Source organism: Oculina patagonica, chromosome 4 (genome assembly GCF_052425735.1).
Source record: "Oculina patagonica isolate OP01 chromosome 4, crgOcupat, whole genome shotgun sequence".
Classification (NCBI taxonomy): Eukaryota; Metazoa; Cnidaria; class Anthozoa; order Scleractinia; family Oculinidae; genus Oculina; species Oculina patagonica.
This window is the reverse complement of record NC_135761.1, coordinates 36,499,013-36,521,837: the sequence shown is the minus strand read 5'-3', so window position 1 is coordinate 36,521,837 and position 22,825 is coordinate 36,499,013.

The window sequence follows — 22,825 nt, the reverse complement described above, 5'->3', positions numbered from 1 at the left end:
TAAAATATAAAATCAATTCCACGTTTTCACATTTTCTAAAGTTGTTTATGTTTAAAAGGACTTTAAGTTTTAAGCAGTTGCTTACAGAGAATGATTAAATTCTGTTGCACTGACAGGCATGGCACTGTAGGGAAGCAATGGCGAACTTGACAAAATTCACAGTAGGTAGTTATGTAACTACAAGTTAACCTTTCAATTAATTCATTCTTCTACCTCATAAAACACCAAGGTACCAAAAATATAAAGTTTTCCCGCTCAACAAATTGTAGAAAACAAATACTACCACATGAAAGTACTCATCAAACACTTACATGTTTCATCCACTCGCTAAAAAGTCAGATTTACAACAACAAAACTCAATGTTGTATTGAACATAATAATGTTTATATTTTGAAAACCAGTTTTCTCAAAGAAGCAAGTCAGGTACAAGTATTTATACTTATGCAATGCCTTGTAAACCAGGTAAGTACAGTGTTGTTAGAGATGCCTTCTAACACTGAAGGAAGTAAAAAACTCAGGAGGATATCAGAAGTGACCCTTAAAAACATGAGGAATACACGAAGAAAGACAAAGAAGTATGCTGACTGCAAACTGGGTACAAAACACAGACTCAGAATAAAAACTGATTTTTTATCTAATAGAAATTAGAAGAAAATTACAACACAAAATTGGCAGTGTTTGTAAACTGGATGAGACTGAATGGTTTACAGATTCTTACAGCAAAGTTATTTCAAATGGAGCCGACAGAACAAGCCAGTTGCGTACAGCTCACCAAAAATATAAGCTTCGTTCCTATTTTCGTGCTGTTATTATGACAGTTAGCAAAGCAAAACTCTTTTGCTCTTTTGCTTTGTCTGAGCAAAATAGGAAGCTCGGCAGACATATGTCCTAAAAAAACAATTAATTGCAACACTACTGACAACAGCAACAGTAAAGTAACCAACTGACAGCTGCTTGCCTCTACCTAGCATATATATCACTGTATACAACAAAACCATACATACCGGTAGTATAACATTAAATTCTGAATTACCAGAACAACAAAGACAACATGCACACAAAGTAAACAAAGACAAGTGGACTGTTTTTGATATACATCTACATATTGCTTCACAGTTGCATATAGTTGTAAATAATTTTAATTGCAGCTGACTCTGGTAATTCAATGTCCTTTTCCAATTATAGTCCTTTGTGAATATTTTAAGATAACATTACAATCAGATTTGAACTTTGTAATGTTATATACAGATTTCTTGGAGAGTACCTATCTCCTTGTTGCAAGGAAATTTAAAACTAGTGACCATTCAAGTTAATGAGGTAAATACAAAAACCCTTCATTTTAGCTTCTATGCCAATCAAATAACTTTCCTAATACAACTGACCTTAGCAAAAGTAAAACAAAGCAAAATCACAGGAAATTGCAATAAGTGATTCATTTCCCTCAACTATTTTTGATTCGAGGAGGCGTGCCTCCTAATGGAAGAACCCAAGTAATTGACGTGTGCAGAAACGCGAGTTACTAATTAGCTCTCTAGTTCATAATTTACAAACATTCATTTTTTGACCATGAATTTGTCTAAAAACCATAGCTAAAAGCAAACAAGAAAAATGTATTTGGTCAAATTTGAATTTACCTGAGAATTTGAGACATTATGACAAAGCTACCATGTGACATCAGGTCCAAAGAAAATTGTATTGTCTGTCTGTTGTTCTAACTTAAGACAATTGCAAGGATTGAATACACAAGCACATGTAAAAACTTAATCATTATGCTATTTAAAATTAACTTATTCTCTTTGAACTGATAACAGCAAAACATCTTTCTTCTTAGATTTTAAAAAAAACTTAGAAGAGTTGAGCACACAAAAACAATGCTGAGAACAGGTAAAGACAATTTTCTACGATACTTAACTACCACGTACAATATACATTTATGAATCCAATGCACTTTTAAGGGACAAACATTAACTACTTCAGATGAGCAAATTAAATAACACAACTTAAATTAAAGAATTATGTTGATGATAGTCACCAAGAAAAAAACATCAGAAAACAAAGAAAAATAACTTGATAAAATCTTACAGTGTGACGTGCCTTACCGTGGCCACACAACAAACTTTTTTACAAGTGTGCTCTCATAATATTATTATTTGTTTGGCAAACACGCCTCCTTGCAAAGTTGAAAATGATCAAATCGATACTTGTTATATCATATTTATCAACAAAACGCAGTTAAAACGTTAAATATTACAAGATGACACTTGTAAAAAAGTTTCTTGGATGGCCACGGTAAGGCCCATATCCTGTGGATACACTGAATTAAATGAAGATAAAACATTGAATTTTTGAAGAGTCAGTACAAAATGCAGACTGACTACAAATTGCAGACTAACTACAATGTAGAAAATGCAGATTGCAAACTGCAAACTAGACGAAAAATTAGACGAAAATTGCATCACAAAATTGGCAAAGTGTTTCTAAATTGGATGAGATTGAATGGTTTCTCACTGTTTCAGTGAACTCCTGTATTCAGTGGTCGGCTACCATCAGAACTCCCGCTACCAAGGGGGCGGCTTCCCCGTTGGCGAACACTTCAACCTTCCCACCACAATAACATCCAAAACATGAGAGGGTCTGTGGTAAGGAAAGTGAACGGAAGAACGGCAGTACGTCAATGCGAAGAGAAACAGCTGATCTTCCAGCTGAAAACACTAGCCCCTAGTAGCTTCAACAATGACTTTAAATTTTATTATTATTTTTCTTGTGCTGAGGTTTGCGCACTTAACATGTTTAAGCGCATCCACACCATTGTCCGCGCAACTATTAACGTACATTTTATCAACAGCTCATCTCTCTGTTTCAAGAACAATTTAGCTCTTTTGCTAATCATATTAGACGAAAAAACAGTTTTTGTTCTCAGTCTGCATTTTGTACCTGTTCTGCACTCGGCATACTGTATTTCGTACTTAGTCTGCATTTTGTACCCAATCTGCAGTCTGCAGTCTTCATTTTGTACGGACCAAATTTTGGAATTAATTTTGTATTGAAGTATTTTAGCGAAGCAGCCCTGACAACTAAAGACAGAATGCTGGATCAAGTAAATTCTTATTAGTATCTGGGTGTAATCGTCAATGAGAAGCTGACTGGGTCTGATCATATAGAAAACCAAACCACCATAGCAAGGTTTTGCAAAGGTTGGGTTAACTGCAAAGAATAAAGTGCACCAGTTCCTGAATGATATCATCTCGCCAACCACAGATGACACCAAAAAGCAACCGACCTTAATGGCCATCAAATCTGAATAGGTTCTTCTTCCGATGGACCTGTTGTCACCTTCCGGGGCTTTCAACAGTCCAGCCCATGTGCACTTCGAATTTCATCGCCAACGATCGGCGAATTTAATCACCGATATCTGACATACCAGATATCGGCGATTTTTTACGCCGGTTGCGTCGATTGACGAAAATTGGAATCACTGCACTGGGCACACTTGGCGATTTTCGCCGATCGCAGGGATCGGAGAATAAAATCGCCAAGTGTATCGTTGGCTTTAGCAGAGCCAGATGCAGAAGAGAGAATTGCCGAGTTGCGTTTGAGGCACATAGATAAGGCATATGTCGATTCTCCGGAGTTATTATTCGCAATTTGCCAAAAATACGTTAAAACACAATTATAAAAATCTTTAAAAATAAATTTTTTGCGGATCGCGGGATCTTTAATTTCGCGATTTTCGAAAATCGCAAAAATTAAGTGCTGCAAAAATAAGTACAATAAAGTAGTAAAACATTACCAAATTGAGAACGCTTCAGTAGGAAAGAAAGCAAAGTGAAGGAAATGATGCATCGCAGCAACCAGATGATATTGAAAAGCACGCGAGATGTGGTATTGCTAGTACAACGGTAGGTAGGTCTGTTTTTTAGGAGGGACAAGCCACTTAGGGGAAAGGAATATTGTGCAAGCACCATAGAGCTAGTATCCCCCAAGTGATAAAAGTGTAAAAGCTCTCTACTACCTTTTTTAGATTGCATTCATTCCGAGGCGATGGTAAGTCACACTATAACTGCTATTGGGACAAACTGGATTATTGCTTGCGATCAGCCGCTCTTTGCTTTAGCAAAAACATTCAAGTGGGCCAGAAGGATCGTACATGGGAAGATAAGCTGGTAGTCATGCTTGGTGGTCTCCACATCGAGCAGGCGGCAATAAAGGCTTTCGGGACATGGTTCGCTGACAGTGAATGGGTTGAAGTATTGTCACAAGTTAAGATCACTACAACAGGAAAAAAGTGGAATCGCTTCACAACTGTGCAGATATAACGCATACTAGGTACACTCACAAGGAAACTGCAGCAAGTTTGATTATTCTTCAGAAACAGGCATGCAGGAAGTATGTGAAATCTGTTCAAAAAGGAGAAGCTGATTCAATTTCCACGTGGAGAAGTAAAAAAGAAACCACGATCCTTATACAATTTATACTCATCGAAGGGGACAGTGGGGCGATTGACCTGGCAGAGAATCCAAGTGTTTTGCTAAGGTGGATGGTATCTGGGCCTGGACTAGCGAGGTTGGTCCCAGACAGTTTGAAAATAGTGATGAAGACAAGCACCCGCATGCTGCCCCCTTCATGAGTACTTTCAATGCAAGTAAAACAAGGTCCAAGGATCATTTCAGACCCCTGATGTTAACAATCTAATAGAGCTAGGGGCTGGGCAATCTTTTGAGGAGACCAGTCAATTTAATCTAGGAAAGGAACAGCCGAAATTTAAGTCCCGTCCCAAACAGATTGTCCACTGTTTCCCAAAGGCAATATTGGTTGCCAGAATCGCGAGGCAACCTCGATAATCCCATCTTTATTTGATAGAAGAATCAAGGTATTGCACCCCGAAGAATGGGACTGGACGTTCAGCTAGGAAACATGGCGACCAATACGGTGCACACTGCCTGACGCTGCAATGTTCTGTCAAGAGCTCATCCTATGTGACTGCAAGACCAGCTGTAGCAACACTAGATGCGAGTGCTGAAGAGCTAATGTGTCTCGCACTTCACTGTGTGTCTGTGCATGTCAAGGAAAATGTTTAAGAAAATAGTTTCCACAGAGCATTTTGATCACGAAAGACACAATAGCTATAGCTATGTGTATGTCACTAGAGCTGCTAGCGTTGACAACCTATATCAACTCAGTATTTATATCTAGGTTGCCATAACAAAACACAACACTTCACTTGCACCCAAAATTAAATTAAAATTTCGATACAAGAATAAAAATCAAAAAGTACATGGCTTCCCAAAATAACCACCATTGGCTAGTGAGATTGGGCAGCCATCCTTAGTGTTAAATAAAATAATTTCTAAACTTTAAGACTTAGAAAACAAAATAATTATAATTTGTGAAAATAAGGTGGAAATGGAGTATAATTATGGGCAGATAAACTAACAGAAGAAAGGAATTAAAGTGTGAATGAGTGATTTGTTGTCCAATTTCCTGAACTGAACTTGCAAACAATGCATAACTTGCATAAATTAAGATGCGGTTACCATGGCGATGACATTTTATTCCTACACGCCGGCATATCCATAACTCCCGTAAAACATGTAGCTCATTTAAATGAAGGTTCCATGGAAACAGCGTCTCTGTCGAGGTGGTTATATAGCTTAAAATGTTTACTTCGACAGTCCCTCGCTGTGTGCCAAATTTCAGGCTGGTAACAAAGAAGTGCACAATTCAGCCGAAATTTTGAGCTATGCCGCCGGACTATATTGAATAAAGTTATTATTAGATTGCTTGATTTTTGTTGCGTTTGTAAATGAATAATGAGCGGGCAACAAAGTATCTACTCTGTATCTACGTAGTTGTTTACCCACTTAGCCACGTACACACTTGGCCACTTATCCAAGTAGCCAAGTACACACCAATGAAGAATTATTTCCACTTCTTAAAGCGATACGGTGAAAATCAAATTTGGTTTCCGCTGGTAGAATGCAGAAGTTGCTCAGCCCTGGAACCCAAAACAAAAGAAAGGTTAGTATCTTCGATCAATGCAAACTTTTTACTAGAACAGTTTAGTGTGATGTTTTTTTTCTCAGCAGCAGGAAAAATACCGAAAACCGCGACCACTACCAAAGCATGTGAGACTCCACCAGCAAAAGAAACAGCCGCCCCTGCGAGTGAGGCCTCTGTATCAGATCAAATTCCATTAACAACAGAACCCCCAGCTACATGTACTACCTACATCAGTGCTGAGCTGAGCAGTTTGTGGCAGATCAGAAAAAACAAGAACTAGAGTGGAAGGCCAATCGAGCTGCCAAGAAACCTAAAGTCGAGTCCTTTGCGAGTACTGGCAATGTACACGTTTTTGGTAATAATGCATTATTCTGCCATTGAAATTGATCGGTATTCATTTTATAGAAAGAATTTTATCCCTACTTTCGAAGTAAGAGAAAAAAATGATAGGTCACTGAACTCCATTATGAGAAGAAGTGTGTGTGCTAATTATGCGTAAAATTCTGCACATTAAAGGCTGGTTCTCATATGATCGTCCCGATCGTCTCTGTCGCTTCTGTCGTTTGCAAAGTCTGAGGTGATTGGAGCAAGCAAACTTTTTGAAGCGACAGAAGCGACAGCGACGATCGGGGCGATCATATGAGAACCAGGCTTAAGGATGCGCAATGCAATACTAGGGAATCTCCTTAATAGCACTGTAGGCACCCTGTTATTTGTTAATTCAGTGCCTATGGCTGACAGTCTTTTTAATTTATTTTATATTCAGATTTCCAAATTTATAACTGTTTTGAAAATAATATGTAATTTTTTTTAGCGTTTTCTAATCTTTCGATTTATACACATCCAATAAAATTTTAGCAAAAATCTTAATATTCTAGTATATTTTAATATTTTTAACTTTCATTTAAGGTACACTGTAAATCTTTTTTCACTTTTTACTAGCGCCTCTATTGATAGCATTTTTTAATTGTAAAAGCTGAAGGAGTCACCCTGTTAAAATAAAGGTTTACACATTCATTAAGTGTCATCCCAGCCATTTCGTATTGGGATGCCTGTCAGAGGCCAATGGGTCAGCGGTTAATTTATTTAAGATTTAAAGTGCATTTGGAAGTTGTGGCCTTGACATTTATTTTACAAGAGCATCAAGGAGAAAAGGAAGTCATGACCTGAACACTATGCTAACTCCTCAGAGTCCTTAATGTAACTGGCTCAAAAATCTTACCAGCCTTGATTTAGGTAAATAGAAATCGTTTCATACATCATTTCCTTTTTATATTATTCTTACCACATTCATCAAAATTAATAGTGCATCGACAGGATGTAATCGTCGATTTATTTTACTTACACTGTTATATTGAACCAAAATATCAGTCTAAGTAGAGGAAAATCGAGTGTTCTGTCTTCTTCGATTTTCAGTACAAGCTAACTTTGCTATGACTATGGTTTTCATGGATGGCAGGAAAATAAAGACTTGTTACAATGAAAGATATCTAACGTACACCTAGACACTGTCTTTTATATTCGCAGGTTATAAAATGTAATCTTTATTTAATGTTTCATCACAGAAAGGCCTCATTTCACCACAAGTGTTTGTGAACTATGATAACACCAAAATTGTGCACTCATTTCCTTGGTTTGTTCCAGCCAAAACAGCTTAAACAGTCAGTGCCACGTGCGATTGGGGCCGCCAACAGTGGAAAGACAAGCTTGTTTTCACCAGCATTCCATTCCCGTACAAATACTCAACAGTGATGTACAACCCAGAGAGGATGACAACAGAAGAGCTAGAGAATGTAAACAGAGAGATACAGTCAGTTCCAGATTTTATTCGTTGGCTTCACACTGGAGAACTACACTACGTGCCCCTTGAAAGAGTTCGAAGTTTAAATGTGGACTCTATTACCAACACCCCAGCTGCCTTTTGCCGTCAACAATATTAGAAGTGTTAAAGGTATGTGACAATGCACTGATGCCCTACCTATCAATATTATGCTGGTCCCCAGATGAGGACGTTAGAGCATTTCGAGACCTATCAAATGAAGTAGATGAGAGTCTAAACAATTACAAGGAAAGAGAATACTGGGCTCAGCACGACATGTACAAAGAAAAAGGAAAAGAGAGTCTACAAAAAATGGCCAAGAAGACTTTAACAGAGCAATGATCAACAGTTGCTGAAATCAAATTTCCAGAAGAAGCATTCACAGGACTACTGACTGTTATGGGACCCGTTTTGGTGAAAGTAAAGTTAATTAAATTTATTCAATCAGAATAAATAGCACCGTTTGTTCAATTATTTTTGTTATGTTTTACAAATACTTACATCTTCTCTTTGAATAATTTTTGTCCGATGGTCTTAATTTCTTTTGATGGGCTACTGCAATAGTGGAATGGTCTCAGACTACCCCAGGACACTTACATCCTTAAAAGAGTTCACAACTAATATATGCCAAGTTTCTTTCGAACATTAATAGTAGTTTAATGTAATGTACATAATATATATTTAATATGCCATTTTATTTTTACTTTTATTTTTAATTAAACTGCTTTAATTATTTATTTATTTTGTCTTTTCTTTCTATTACAAATGAGCTATATCTAAGCTATAGAATAAAAGTGATGTGATGTGATGTGATGATGTGATGTGATGTGATGTGAAGTGAAGACAGAACAACCCCAGACTACTGTTGGGGATCAGTTTTTACACTGGAAATATCTGGTTCTCAACTTTGCCTCTGTCTAAAACATTTAGAACAAATTTTACGAACTAGTGCCAACTGCTTGAAATTTTGTTTGCAGTGATTAAGTGTTGTTTCTAAAAATATAAATTTTCAAGGCAACTTACCACTTGAAAGAATTTGCGACAAACATTTAAAAAAGGCCGATAACAATGAAAGATGATTTGAAAACAAACCTTATGTTTCTCCAAAAAGGTAAGCCTCTGCTAACTTTGAATGTAAACTCCAGCTACATTTTTTATAATTTCTATTTATCCGAGACAATAAGCAATTAGAATATTATTTAGCGACAGCAGGGATGAGAGTCAAGCTGTCGAAAACAAAGTTCCCCCAAGGAATTCCCCCCGACTGGAGTGAGCTGAGGAACATAATGGACAAACTTGAGGCAGAAAAAAATAAAGCCCTTGCAGCAAAATGTAGTAAACAAGAAGAACAGGTTTAACAGCTTAAAGCAAATTTTAAAGGTTGGTTGGCATTAATTGAGATAAACAGCAGAAATAAAATTTATAAGTAGCTGAATGTACTGTCCACCACTCCATGTGTACATGAACCAATGTCAATAAATTATTTTTTATTAATTTTTTTTACCAATGTCAATATTAAAACAAAACAACACAAATTTACTTCAACAAGGTTTTAATAAAAAACCAAACTCGACTATGGAAAAATGATATATTCACAAGGGTACGATCAGAAGACAGAAATAATTGGAACCCACATATAAACATACAGCAACTTTTCAGTTGCATTAAATTGGCTCACATATTATTTTATCACAACATAATAATAATCTATTTCTAGACACCCAAAAATGACACAGGTAAAGATTAAAAACATGTGGCTCCTTCAGTAGAATGCTTTAAATGGATCATAATTTAATGGATAGCTACTTTGCTAATAGAAAAAATTCAGCAAAATACATCCTTAAAGAAAGGCCAAAAACTAACAGAGGAAGCTAACAACGAATTTAGGGGGAGCAACATGACGCTTCGAGGAAACTTAAAGGCATTTTAAGTAACTTCATGTACAATGGCAACAGTCAACATGTACACTTACCCCAAACTTGAAGGCCAACATGACATTACTATTCTTTATTTGTGAACATTTGCACTAACAATTTTTAGTATGGTATAATAAAAAGAAACAATTATCATTAACCCACATATCATAACACACTCTAAGCCACTCATAACATCCTTTAGACTCGTATCAGTGACTGAAACTCATAGTAAAAGAAAAATGTGAAAACTCTTCATTCTTTGTATTTACCCCCATAAAGGAGACACAACATTCACCACCCTTGTGCAGCAATTCCACAAAGCATTCACCACACATAACAGAAATGGAGGAGGTAACCTGTACGACCCTGATGTAATGGCAGAATTTGGTGAACGACATGCCCCCGGATTGTTTAATGACATATATACAGCCATCTACAACAATGAAAAACGGCAGCCATAAAAGAAGAATGAAGTTTACAAGGTCAAGGGTTGTTGCTATTCTTCACAGTTTGAGTTTTTTTTCAAAACCAGGTTAGTCAGTAGATCAAGGTTTTGCAGACCTTTAAATGACCCAAAGCATTTAAACATGTTGACAAGGAATAACAAGCATAATGTCATGGTTACCATGTCATTTGTCCACCCAACCAGTGCAAATAGCAGGCAGCAAAACTGAGCCCCTTGTCCCCCTTAAATTGTCATACCTAATAGTAGTAAATTAGATTTCGATTTTATACAAATGTTACATAATTTTAGCTTAATACTCTTTATATTTTAATCTTTTTAACTTCCATTTTAGGTCCTGTGGCTTTTGGACTTTACTTTTTCGTTTTACTGGGCCTCTATTGAAAGTTTCGGGTACCCTATTAAATAAAGGCTTCCTTCTTACACATGTACATTCTATAGACATTTGGGGGGGTATTTTGAGGGGGAAAAATAATTTGAGGTGAAAGCATTATACCCTTATAGCCCTTTTAAAAATGTTGCAGAAAAATAACGCTGCAAAAGGCAAATGGACTCTGTAGAACAGAATAACATGCAAATAACGAACCTGATGTCATATTGGCGAATTTAGGGTTTAAGATAGCGTATCACAATCTGTTAACTTAAGGTTCATCCTCTCAAAAAAAACCCCCCCTTCTGTCTAAAACTTCCTGTACGTGAAACTTCACAGCTACCATGCCATTTATTACCAGACTTCCTCAGTAACCTAACAAATTAAAAAAAAAAACATTTACCAATCCTATATGTCAGCTTGTAATACAGTATGAAAAGCTCTTTGTACATGTACGTCTATTTATCGCATATGTCAGCTTGTAATACAGTATGAAAAGCTCTTTGTACATATAGGTCTATTTATTGCACATGTCAGCTTGTAATACAGTATGAAAAGCACTTTGTACATCTACGTATATTAATCATACATGACAGCTCTCAATACAGTATGAAAAGTGCTTTGTACACGTACATGTATTAATCCTATATGTCAGTTTGTAATACATGTGTATTAACTGTACATGTAAGAACTCTCTCTCCAGAGACTGATGGGTGCCAATCAAAGCTTTCAATTAACAAATGTTAAAAGTTACAGCCTGCACTACTGAGGTATTCACTTTGTCAGGAGCGTCTGTAGATTTCGCAAAAATAATATTTTGGGCAGAATCTGTTTTTGTGAACGTGTTCGAACACAAATGTGTGACTTGCTTGGCTTGTTGAAGCTGTGTTAGACTAGCCTGTGTAGTAGCTGGCGATTCGGTTGAGACAACCCTCTGTGATTGGCTACTTCACTGACAGGAAGTTGACAAGGTTTCGTGTTTTGAGGTGCCAAATGTGTTTCTACAAAGGATCCTTTCACTCATACCTGACTGAAGCATGCAGGTTTATATTTTAAGAATTGTTTGGAAATGTGTCATATACATGCTTTACTGTCACCATCAAACCATGGAGATCAAACATTAGAATTTGGAGGCGCATGTCAATGGCTTAGTAAGTACGTGTCTTTATCTTCACTTTTGGCATTTTTGACCACAGAAGGCCACGACGAGTGTGCGCTTGTCATTTGTTGATGGACACAGTAGAGGAAAAATTAAAAACGGAATTACCCATGATCCCTTGTTTGGTTTTGTTCCTAGAGGAGAAATAGTCAGGAATGTAGGATTCCGATGTTGGGAAATCTGACTGCTCTGTATGTAACGAAATTCCTTATTGTATTGTGCACCACTTGGAAAAAGGATATTAGAGGAACCTAACATTCAGTAAATCTAGATGTTTCTTGTGCTGGAATAATTTCTGGTAAAACGCATATAAATGAGGTGAGCCAATTATCTGATTAAAGGAAAGAATTCAAATTTTTTATTCAATTATCTGATTAAAGGAAAGAATTCAAATTTTTTATTCTCGTGCTGATGGCTGCTGCATTTGAATGGTTTTTGTTTGAAGATAATTACACTACATTTTCCCATATTTCATTAGCCTTTTTTACAGCTAAAGCATGTTTTTTGGTTTCTGATCAACTTTTAAAAGTAGTGGCCAGGAAAGCAGACGTTAATGAAGCTGACAACTGGGAAAATATCTTCCCATGAAAACTATTTTTAGCACAAAATGTGTCAACATCGAAGCAGTTTATGTTCACAGCAGTTTGAACTGCTTTTGATTTACCACAGGAAAATTTGCTGAAAAGTTCAAAAATACGTTTGTTTCTTTATCACAGGAAAATTAACTCGCGGCGTCGCTTTGGTAGAAGTTTGTATGATAAAACAATCCCATGAAATGAATTTGTTTGCGAACTTCAGCTGAGCTCCATGGAAGTCGCTTGAGGCGGTTGAAGAGAAACAAACTATGAAGACCTTAATTTTAATGTGCTTTAGGGAGAGAAGTTGGCTCAAAATGGCGCAGAACTTCTGCATTTGGATATACAAGCGCAGATTAGAGCTCATACATAGTATTTTCCCTAACAAATGCTCTACAAAAACAAGAGCAATAAAGCATCAAAAACACGTTTGACTATGTCCTCCCTCTATCATCGACAAAACTAAGCACTCCCAGAACCATCAGAAAGATCCTCAACCTCTCAACACAAAATGGTCGTACTCAAAGATCCCATATGTCTCTGAACGTCTCAACTACAAAATCACTTACATTTTCAAAAGACGCATTCCAGTACGGTCGTGTACAAGTTATACACCCTCAGATGAGCTCCCTCTCAGAACAACACGGAACAGACATGCACCAGGGACTACCCTATCTCCAGCACCAAATTGTGCTTATTACGCAATGCTGTTTACCAAATTATGTGTAACAACTGCAACAAATACATCAGGAGCACGCTTCATCCAAAATTGAGTAAGAAAATATGTGCTTTTTTTTTTTAACTAAAAACGATACTTGCTCCCCGGGCCCTCCGGGGGCTCGTCTCTCTCCCTTTGGCGGGAGCGTTTCGTTCCTCGTGGGGGGGGTCCTCATTCCACTTTCTTGCGGGCACCTCTCCCCTTCCGGCAGGCCCTTCGGGCGTCACCCTCGGTGGGGTCGTGGGGTTGCGGTGAGAGTTTGAGTGTTTCTGTCTGTCTCTTCTGTGTCTTCTTTTTTCTTTTTTTTCGCTCTGTGTTTTCTTAGAAAATATGTGCACGAAGGCAATAAAAATGATGGAAAGAACTGATACAGTATTTAACAAGTATGAGAGCTCAGAGAGAGAACAAAATATATTTTTTCTGTCAGGTAGCTTTGAATAACAATTAAAACAAAGAAAATTTAGTCTCCTGGTTATTTCTACAAAATCCACTAATAGTGAATCATTAACATATTCATTTTTATTAATATTTCTATCTTATTATTTAGCTAATCCATTTGCCCCCCACATTCTTTCGCTTTTCACACATTTTTACTTTACATCAGTATATAAGGCTCACGCAGAATATTTTTTCTTATCCCCGATGATGCTATAGATTGGCAAAAGTTTTTTTAAACAATTTTAACATCATTTAACAGTAGTGTTATGCCTCAATTGAACTTTTACCATTTTCATTTATAATGCTACCAAAGGACAACGTCTAAGGATTATTTATCTTTCTTTACTTTCAGGAGTCCTTCCAACACACGCCACTGGAGGAACCTTGGGGTGAAGAAATATCTTATTAAAATACCAGTAGTAATTTTACAGTACATCTCCAACCAAGGTCACACAAGCAAAGTTACTGCAAATTGACCACTGCCTGCTGGTCAAGGCTTACCATGTTAAATGCTGAAAATGGCAAGGCTCACGCAAAAAAATTTTTTCTTTTCCTGATTATGCTGTAGATGGGCGAAAGTTTTTTAAATAGATTTTAATAATAATTAAAATTTTAATAGCGCAGGCCTGCACTAGGCGCTTTACAAATATGCTAAAAAAATAAGAAAAACATCACTAAAAACACAATATAATAAATGTTTCAACTGTTTGTTGACCATTACAACTTATCATCCACTACAAGCAGAACTGAAGTAAACCGCTGATTAAAAGAAAAACTCCGACCTCTCTAATCTTCCTATTCAATGGAGCATACAGTTAGAGAGGTCTGTTCACACAAGACACTAATAAAACATTGTAAGTAAAGAACACAAGATTGAATTACATAAAGGCATATTACACGCAACAAAAGCAGTTGCATATAAGCCCACACGCAGTGTGTAAACATATGCTAATTATAGTTTACGGTTGATTTGTTGTTGAAGATCAGTTTTACGTTTATTTATTAAACCATAAGCGGAAATTTCTAAAGTACTTTTTCTAAGGCTCAAGGCTAAACGCAGTAAATAAGTGCATATCATTTTTCTCACTTTTAAAGCTACATGCAAAGTGCGAACATATGCTAATTGGAGGTGTGACATTTCATTAATTGCTTGTTTTAAGAAATGCAACTTCCACGGTTGATTTCTTGTTGCTGTTCTGTTTCACGTTTGTTAAATATGTCTGTTAACAACAAAATAAACACATGTAAACCCACATGCAAGGTGCGAGCGTATGCTAATTGGAGGTGAGACATTTCATTCATTAACAAACACTGCCATGTCAATTGTTCCTTTCATTATTGATTCCTCCAATCAAATCGCGTGTTTTCTTCAAAGTGAAAATTTCGATCCTATGCGTGTGTATAAAAGGGCTACTTTTTTGAGTACTCATATTCGCTTCATCAGGTACAACAAGTATCACAAATCGCAATCTTCAATCCGTTCATACTCAAGATCTGTTAAAATGGCTTAGCATTCCGAGTGCATTGTTTGTTAACTAGTAGTAAGACCTCGTCAAGAAGGCCCACAGTGTGATGGCTGTCTCTGCTGGCAACACCGTACTTGTGAGACAAGCATATCCCAGTCTGATTACTGCAAGGCAGTCAGGACCGGTGCTTCAATCGACTGGCAGTGCTCAATCTGTGACATCCCTCAGGCCCAAAGTACACCAATCCTCTTCAGCGAGACCTCAGCAACTGACTTACATGCCCCTTCTGACGCCGACTTCACTGATCCTGACCAGTCCGTCGAAGACGAGCCTGTTCCTTACCAGTCGCAGCACATCAACTATCAAGCCATCGATGAGTCGTCATTGCTGTCCCTCCCCCTACTGAAAATGCTGCCTCAAGCTCCTTTGCAGTAACCTTTGAGGATGTCAAGTGCACTAACAAGGGGAAACCAAAGTTGATCGACAATAGGGGCTACAGCTACGGAATTAAACGTCGCCAAACTAATGCCACTTATTGGGTGTGCACAAAAAGGTTAAAGGTAAATATAGTTTATAAACCCTCTTGCATTATTAACCCCGTTTATTTTGCAGGCATCTTTCAAATCAATAACAGTATTTTTTATTTATTTTCCAGCTCAACCCATGTTTTTAGTGTTATGGAATGCGCAGGCGGTGTCTACCAGATCGGGTCCAACACCCACAACCACCCAGCAGAGGTTGGAGCAGCGTTAACAGCACGGATAACTGAGAAAGTCAAAGCCCTCTTCCTTGCCCTCGCCAACATCTTCAAACCCGCATCCGTCATTGTTGAAGACATGCTACTGGAAGACCTTCAAGATATCTCGAGTCCAAGATATCCCAGCTAATCGGCGGCGCCAACGTCTGCGACCTAAAGACCCGACAGACCTTGACTTTGAACTTACAGAAGACAACATCCCAGTGAGTTTCTGCATGCAGACATCCGTGTCCAGAGCCGGAGACACTTCATGTTTGCCACCAACCAACAGCTGCAGCACCTTGCCAGAGCAAAGTCGTGGTACATCGACGCCATGTTAAAGCTGTGTTGCCATCCATTCAGTCAGTTGATGACAGTCAACACCTTTGTCAAAAAGGACGATCACGCCAAACAAGTTCCCCTCCTGTTTATGCTGATGTCTGGCCGGAATAAAAGCGACAACCACGACGTGCTGAAAAGATACTTGACATCCTCCTGTCAACCCTGGCAGTTAAGCAGATAACGCTGGACTTCGAGCAGGCGACCTGGGCAGCCCTTAGAGAAGTCTTCCCGGAGGCCAAACTACATGGATGTGCCTTTTATTGGACACAAGTCCTATGGAGAAAGGTAAGATCAGCAGGGTTCTGAACAGAGTAGAGATTTTTAAAAGCATACTTCGGCACATTGTACAAAAGAGAGTTGCAGTGGTCGAGCTTGAAAGACACAAAAGCATGGACCAAGATCTCGGTTGTTTTCGAGGATAACTACTTCCTTATAAGGGAGATACCATTTTACAGTAGTGTTAGGCCTCAATTGAACTTTTACCATTTGCATTTAAAATGCACTGAAAAGGACAACATCTAATGATTACATATCTTCCTCAAACTCATTAATAATTCATAAAGCTAACACAATGAAAATCATAACCGAGACGGGTTTGGATACCCAATCTTAATTAGCATAGATTTTTACGATTTTATTTCTCCGTTTACTCCTTGGTTTTTATTTCGATTGAGAAGATATATCAAGCACTCAAGACAGTGTATCATCGGCTATCCAAACACCTCAAATTACGTCAAAAATACTCCGCTGCGCGTCGTATTTTCAACTCTCTTCTCGGTGTTTGGATATCCTGATGAAACACTGCCTCTCGTGTTTGATATATTACGTCAAAATGTGACAATAGTCTTTTATTTCTTTACTTTCAGGAGTCCTTCCAACACAAGCCACTGAAGGGACCTTGGGGTGAAGAAATATCTTATTAAAATACCAGTAGTAATTTTACAGTATGACTTCTCCAACTAAGGCCACACAAGCAAAGTGACTGCAAATTGACAACTGCCAGCTAATCTAGGCTAACCATGTTAAATGCTGAAAATTACAATAAGCGGTGGACTTGAGTTGTGGTGCAAGCTGCAGTTGCACTCAAACAAAATGCAGAAACAAGGTAATTTCCGAGTTCTCCATTTACATTTTTAATTTTCCTGAACACATTTTCACTGTAATATATTCTCATTTTCAGGCTAGGGCAAACATGGGTGCAGTAGACGATAGTGAAAATATAAACCCAGACGGAGAACTTCACGTCTTCAATGAAGTGCAGTCGCTGCCTTCACAAATTCAGGTAAATAAATGCTGTCCTTTTAAGTTTTACACCAGTTGAAGTTATTTTCTTTTTCTTTTTGATACTGCTCCAATTTACAATCACTTTTTGTCCTTGTTTGCAGTAAATAGTCAGTCCAAATGTCTGGTACTTTTGCCTTGCCTGTTGCTGCAGTCAAATAAAATTTTGTCATTGTTCATTCACTTAAAGGCTTTGAAATGGTTTCTTTTAAGGCATTTATAGCTACACTAAATCAAGGGGATGTGCATCATCTTCTGCAAAATGTTTTGGTAATGAGCATGGGAAGTCTTGACTTGACAGCTACTTGATGAACAAAATGCTTCTCCAGCGCAAACAAGACCTGGCCATAATTCACCAGATTGGTGTAAATGCAAACTTTGCAGGGCAATGCTAAGTGACCTGGAAAATGTGTGCTGTAAGAGGATCAACTGCATCACAAGATTCCAAGTATTCAATAACATATGCCTTGACAGAGACATTCTAAAAGTCTGCAAAAAAGCTTGTTGCGATATAAAAGCAGATGAGTTCAATTTCTCAATGAAAAGCTTTAGAAGGGCAGCTTACAGGCAGTCCATTTTGTGACGCTTTGGAAAGCTTGGGCGTTCAAACAGACAGTTGATTCCCTCCTGTTCTGGTGTGGCCATTCCTGGAAGATACCCTTCCCCGCATGGCCGTTATATGAGGCTACCACATAAACTTTTTAAGACTCTGGCTCTGTCATGAATGACCAGTCAGGAAATTCGCACAAGCATCTTGCATGTCTTTCAAGGGAAGGGCACCTCAGAACAATGATATAAGTACAATACTTTCGTTTTTTTACACCTAGATGTTACAAGGTCTTTTCAGTGACAGAATGTCAGATTCTCTGAATATCTTAACAAGCCTGTGAAAGATCTTGGTGAAGAATCTCAGTGGACCTGAACTGAAAATGATATCAGTATTTAATGTAAAGAAGGGAACTCGAAAAAAAATTCTCCCATCACTTTTACATGTATTTCTTGATCAAACGTCCTGTTTATTTAAAATTTGTTCTGGTGTATCTTGTGTCTTCCTTCCTAAAACATACAAAATGCTTGACTGACAAGTATAATATGTCTACTTTAAATGAAATTTTCAAAGTTCCATTAGACCTCAAACTTAAACAAAATGTGTGCAACACATCCTCTGTATTTACATGTTCATTCTAGGCCTGGCCGTCCTTGGAAGATCGGCCATCCTCCAGGGCTGGAGAACAGTATTTGCCAACAAGTCACGCTGGCAAGCACTGCAAGATTCCAACCCCTCCTTCTAAAGTATTTGGAATCAAATGTTAAAGTGTGCGCTGGATGTCAGTGTCCCTTAAGATGTAACAATACTGCACCAGATCCTCCATACAACATTGTCTATTGTCTTCGCGAGATTTGTCTGTGGAGAGCAAACGGACAGGTTGAAGACAGTCCCTTTCTGCAAAAACCTACTATTCATGCTGATGAAGCATGTATTCCAAAAACCATCATGTTGTTATCTGGACATTCTCCTGTCAATGCCTCCTAAAAAAAAAAACAAGCGAGGAGCCCGCGGCTCTACGGACGAAGAACCCAACGTCGCGAAACGTCTCAACATGGCGTCGAACAATGAAGAAGCCGAAGGCACAAACGAACATGACGACATCGAACAAGATGATAAGGAACCCTCTCTGCTGGAAATTAAAACATTATTGATAAACATTCAAACTTCAATCACTAACATCACTAAAGAAAACCAAGCTCTGCGGAAAGAAGTATCAGATTTAAAAGCATCGCTGGAGTTCAGTGACAGGGAGATAAAGAAAGTCAAAGACTCCTTAGACAAAGCCATTTTAGCAACACAGCCCTTCAAAAGAAGCTTCACAAAGCTCACAATGAGATAAGAAAGAGTGCTGAAAAGCTCATTGATCAAAAGTATGAAACGGACCGACTGGAGGACGCGCTAGACAATCTTGAACAGTACACACAAAAAAAATTTGATTGAAATCCATGGAATTCCCGACAATTTGTACTCAAACGTGGAGGAAGTCGTTCGTAAAGTCGCCGAAGCAATAAATGTCTCCATTGAGCCGAGCGACATTGAAATCTGTCATAAGTTAAAGCGGGTCAAGGGTATACCACCAATAATAGTGAAATTTACAAGCCATAAAACCAAATCTAAGTTGTACAGGGAGCGCACCAAGCTCAAGCGCATAAAGGTATCAGATATTTTTCCAAGCTACTCCCTCACACCTGAAGCCCGGATCTTCATCCACGTAAATCTTATCTCATGCAGGAAGAGCGTTGTGGCTGAGGCAAGTAAACGGAGACGAAATGGAACTCTTCATAATTTTTGGACACTAGACGGTAAGATTTATGTAAAAACGTCCCCTGATGGTAATCCCATTTGAATTTTCTGTGTGGAGGACCTCAACGATATTTAAGTAGTAGTGACATAGCTAGCAGTTGGGATGACAATCGCGGTTTCGAAAGCTTATCTTATTTATTAGTGTATCTTTGTAAGTTTTTGTACTTTCTGGTTGTACACCATACCTTTCTATTTCTTCGTGCTACACTACGACTGAGGAGTTAGTTTAAAAATACAAATACATTAAATGTTAATATTTCCCCCAACGACATCGAAATCTCTCATAAATTGAAGCGCAAGGGGGACAACATAATTATCCCAATTCGTGAGCCAAAGGTCAAAACCAAATTGTATAAAGAGAGAGTAAAGTTGAAATATGTTAAATTAACCGATTTTTTTCCGAGTTTTGTCTCTGCAACAAACTCGAACCACATTTACATAAATGAAAACCTCACAAATTACAGGCGTCCTGATGGAATTGGACGTAGAAGAAACACGAAGAACTATTAGGTATCTGGACTATTGATGGAAAAGTTTTCCTATTCTCTTGATGGAGCTCCCATCATGATCTTTCATGAGGAGGACTTTGAAGAGATATAAGTACAGTTTTCATATTTCATATTCATAAAATTGAAGTGATGAATCCTTACCCTTGCATCAGGAACCCGGCCAGAAGGGGAAAGCGGGGTGAAAGCCCGGCCTAAAAGCTGGGGTGAGTGTGGCCACAAGCCGGGCTTTGGCCGGGCTAGCCAAGGGATAAAAAATCTGGGGAAACAATCACAAAATTCAAGGTTAGGCCTTTGTGAAGAATTGCTGTGTAAGACAAATTTGAGGTAGAACCAATTTTGTCTACAAATTGTATGTGTACAAATAGCACTAATAGAACCCATTGTTATGCACAATTGATGAGCGAATGACATAGGTGTCCAATTCTGTGTATCAAATTTGAAGTTGTTAAAATTGGAGACCCCTAATTGGACACCCAGGTTATCACACAACAAATCGGCATGTGAAAAACCAATGAAAATAGGGAATTTGGTTATAGATGTGATCACATTAATTTAATCAAGTACATAATGGTACCAAAGTAATAAAGGAGTGAGACAAAGAGCGATAATGAATGTTTCACCTTGATCACTTTTTTTAGAAGGTGAAACAGGCAGAAGCTAGGAAAAAGGATGAAGCAAAGGTAACATAAATTCTTTCCTATATGCACATTCCTTTCATTGTCTATTTTTAAAAATTCATATTTTCTGTTCTTGCCAATATTTCATGGTTCAGGCAAAAGAAGGGGTGTTTCAGTCAATATTGCACAAGAGCAGTTTCAATTGAGTGATTGAGTGTAGTGAGACCAGAAGCAAATTACATGTAATATATCTGGTCAATCACAGAGTAAACAAACAATCCAGTGAAACCAATCAAATCACACAGCAAATACAAGCTGCAGACAAGAACTGTGGGGAAAACATGGGTGAGCAAGTTTCAGTTATGTGTAGCTTAGAGCGTGATGTGAGATCTTTAATCTAACACTAAGCTTGGTAATGCAAAACCAACATAAAATCAACACTTAATTGGAAATTACTCTGACACTATGAAAAACATCAACTTCATCAATAACAAATTCAGGAATTTTTGACAGTGAAATAAATAAGAATTTTTTTTTACAGATTTTTTCAGCCCGCTCCCGTCGGCCTGTGCGGTGGTCTCCGCCCTGGGTCGCGGGGCTGCCTTCTCCGTGTGCGTCGCCTTCTCGTCACAACTGAGGGAGGGTCTCATAGGGTGATTTGTAAAGCATCAAAAGAGGTCCCTGGGCCAAATGTGACTGTTCAAGAGGGATATTGTACTGCCTCAGTTGTTGGAGAAATGATATATCTGGTTAGCTACTAAGTTTATACTTTGTAGAGTACTGACATGCACTTGTTTTATCATTTGTTATAGCCATTGAAAGCAGTATCGAAAGCCCATGCAGCCCATGCTGCTGAGCTCAGAGAGCTCAGAAAAATACAGGAGGTACTGGTTACTACTTGTTTATTCTTAATTGTAAACATCAGTGTGTGTGATATTGATTGAGATCAGATATACACAGCCCAGAGGAGGTTGTATGAAAAAAACATAAGGCAGTGTTTTAATTCATTTATGTAAAACAATGACTTGCATTCATCTACTTTTAATTTGATACAGCAATTGAGTGCAGATACACATATACCACCCAGGGCTGAAAAGAGAATAAAAAAAAGAAAACCCAGGTATTTATTTGTTTGTTCATTCAAAATGAATAATTATGTAAAAAATGGTGTTCACCATATAAAAAAAGGTTTGTAGAGATTGGATGCACACAAAAGGTTACTAAGACAGTGTTCTAAGTTATAATTACAGTAAATTATTTGAAATAATTATGACTTGCATTCATCTCATTTAGTCCATAAGCCAAATGCTGAGATGTGGTCAAAAATAGACTTTTGTAGCACCGGAGGGACCATATAAATTTGGTATCAAATTAAAGCTTATTGTCTATATTTCATAAATTCACTTTTTTTTTTTTTTTTTTTTGGGGGGGAGGGGGGGATATATATATAAAAAAGAGAAAAAAAAAGGAGGGTAAAAAAAAAGAACCTTTTTTCCGCCACTTTCAACATTTGTTTCGGGGAAGATGAATAAGCCTTACATTTTTCACCGTATAAGTTCACCGTGTTTAAGTTAACATTCTTATTGTTTTGTTGTCATGGCAACCGTTGCAATGGAAATAGGTTAGCATTAATTTATATGCATACAATACTATTAGTCCGATTTTCAGCACTTAATTTTGGCTGAAAGTCTTACAAAAGAGTCCTTTGCTTAAATGAAAAAAAAATTGATGCAGAAAAACATGTAATTATTGGTGAAAAATCTTGCTTTAGCAGGACTTTTTTGCAAAAGTAGCATGTTTTAATTTATAATTTTTAGTTTCGACCTAAAATTCACTAGCAGTTTGATTTTGTTCTTTTCCTGCCCAAACTGAACTTTTTGCCCTCAGATTTATATCTCAACTACCGTTATTCACCCCCGATGCTCTTTTAGCCCACAATGCATTTCAAGCTCAAAATCCATAATGCATGTCGAACCCATTTCCCATGTGTAGGCTGTATCCGCCATCTTGGAATGGCAGTGTGAGGAAAAGGTAAAAAAATTAAATTGGGATGTGATGGTCTG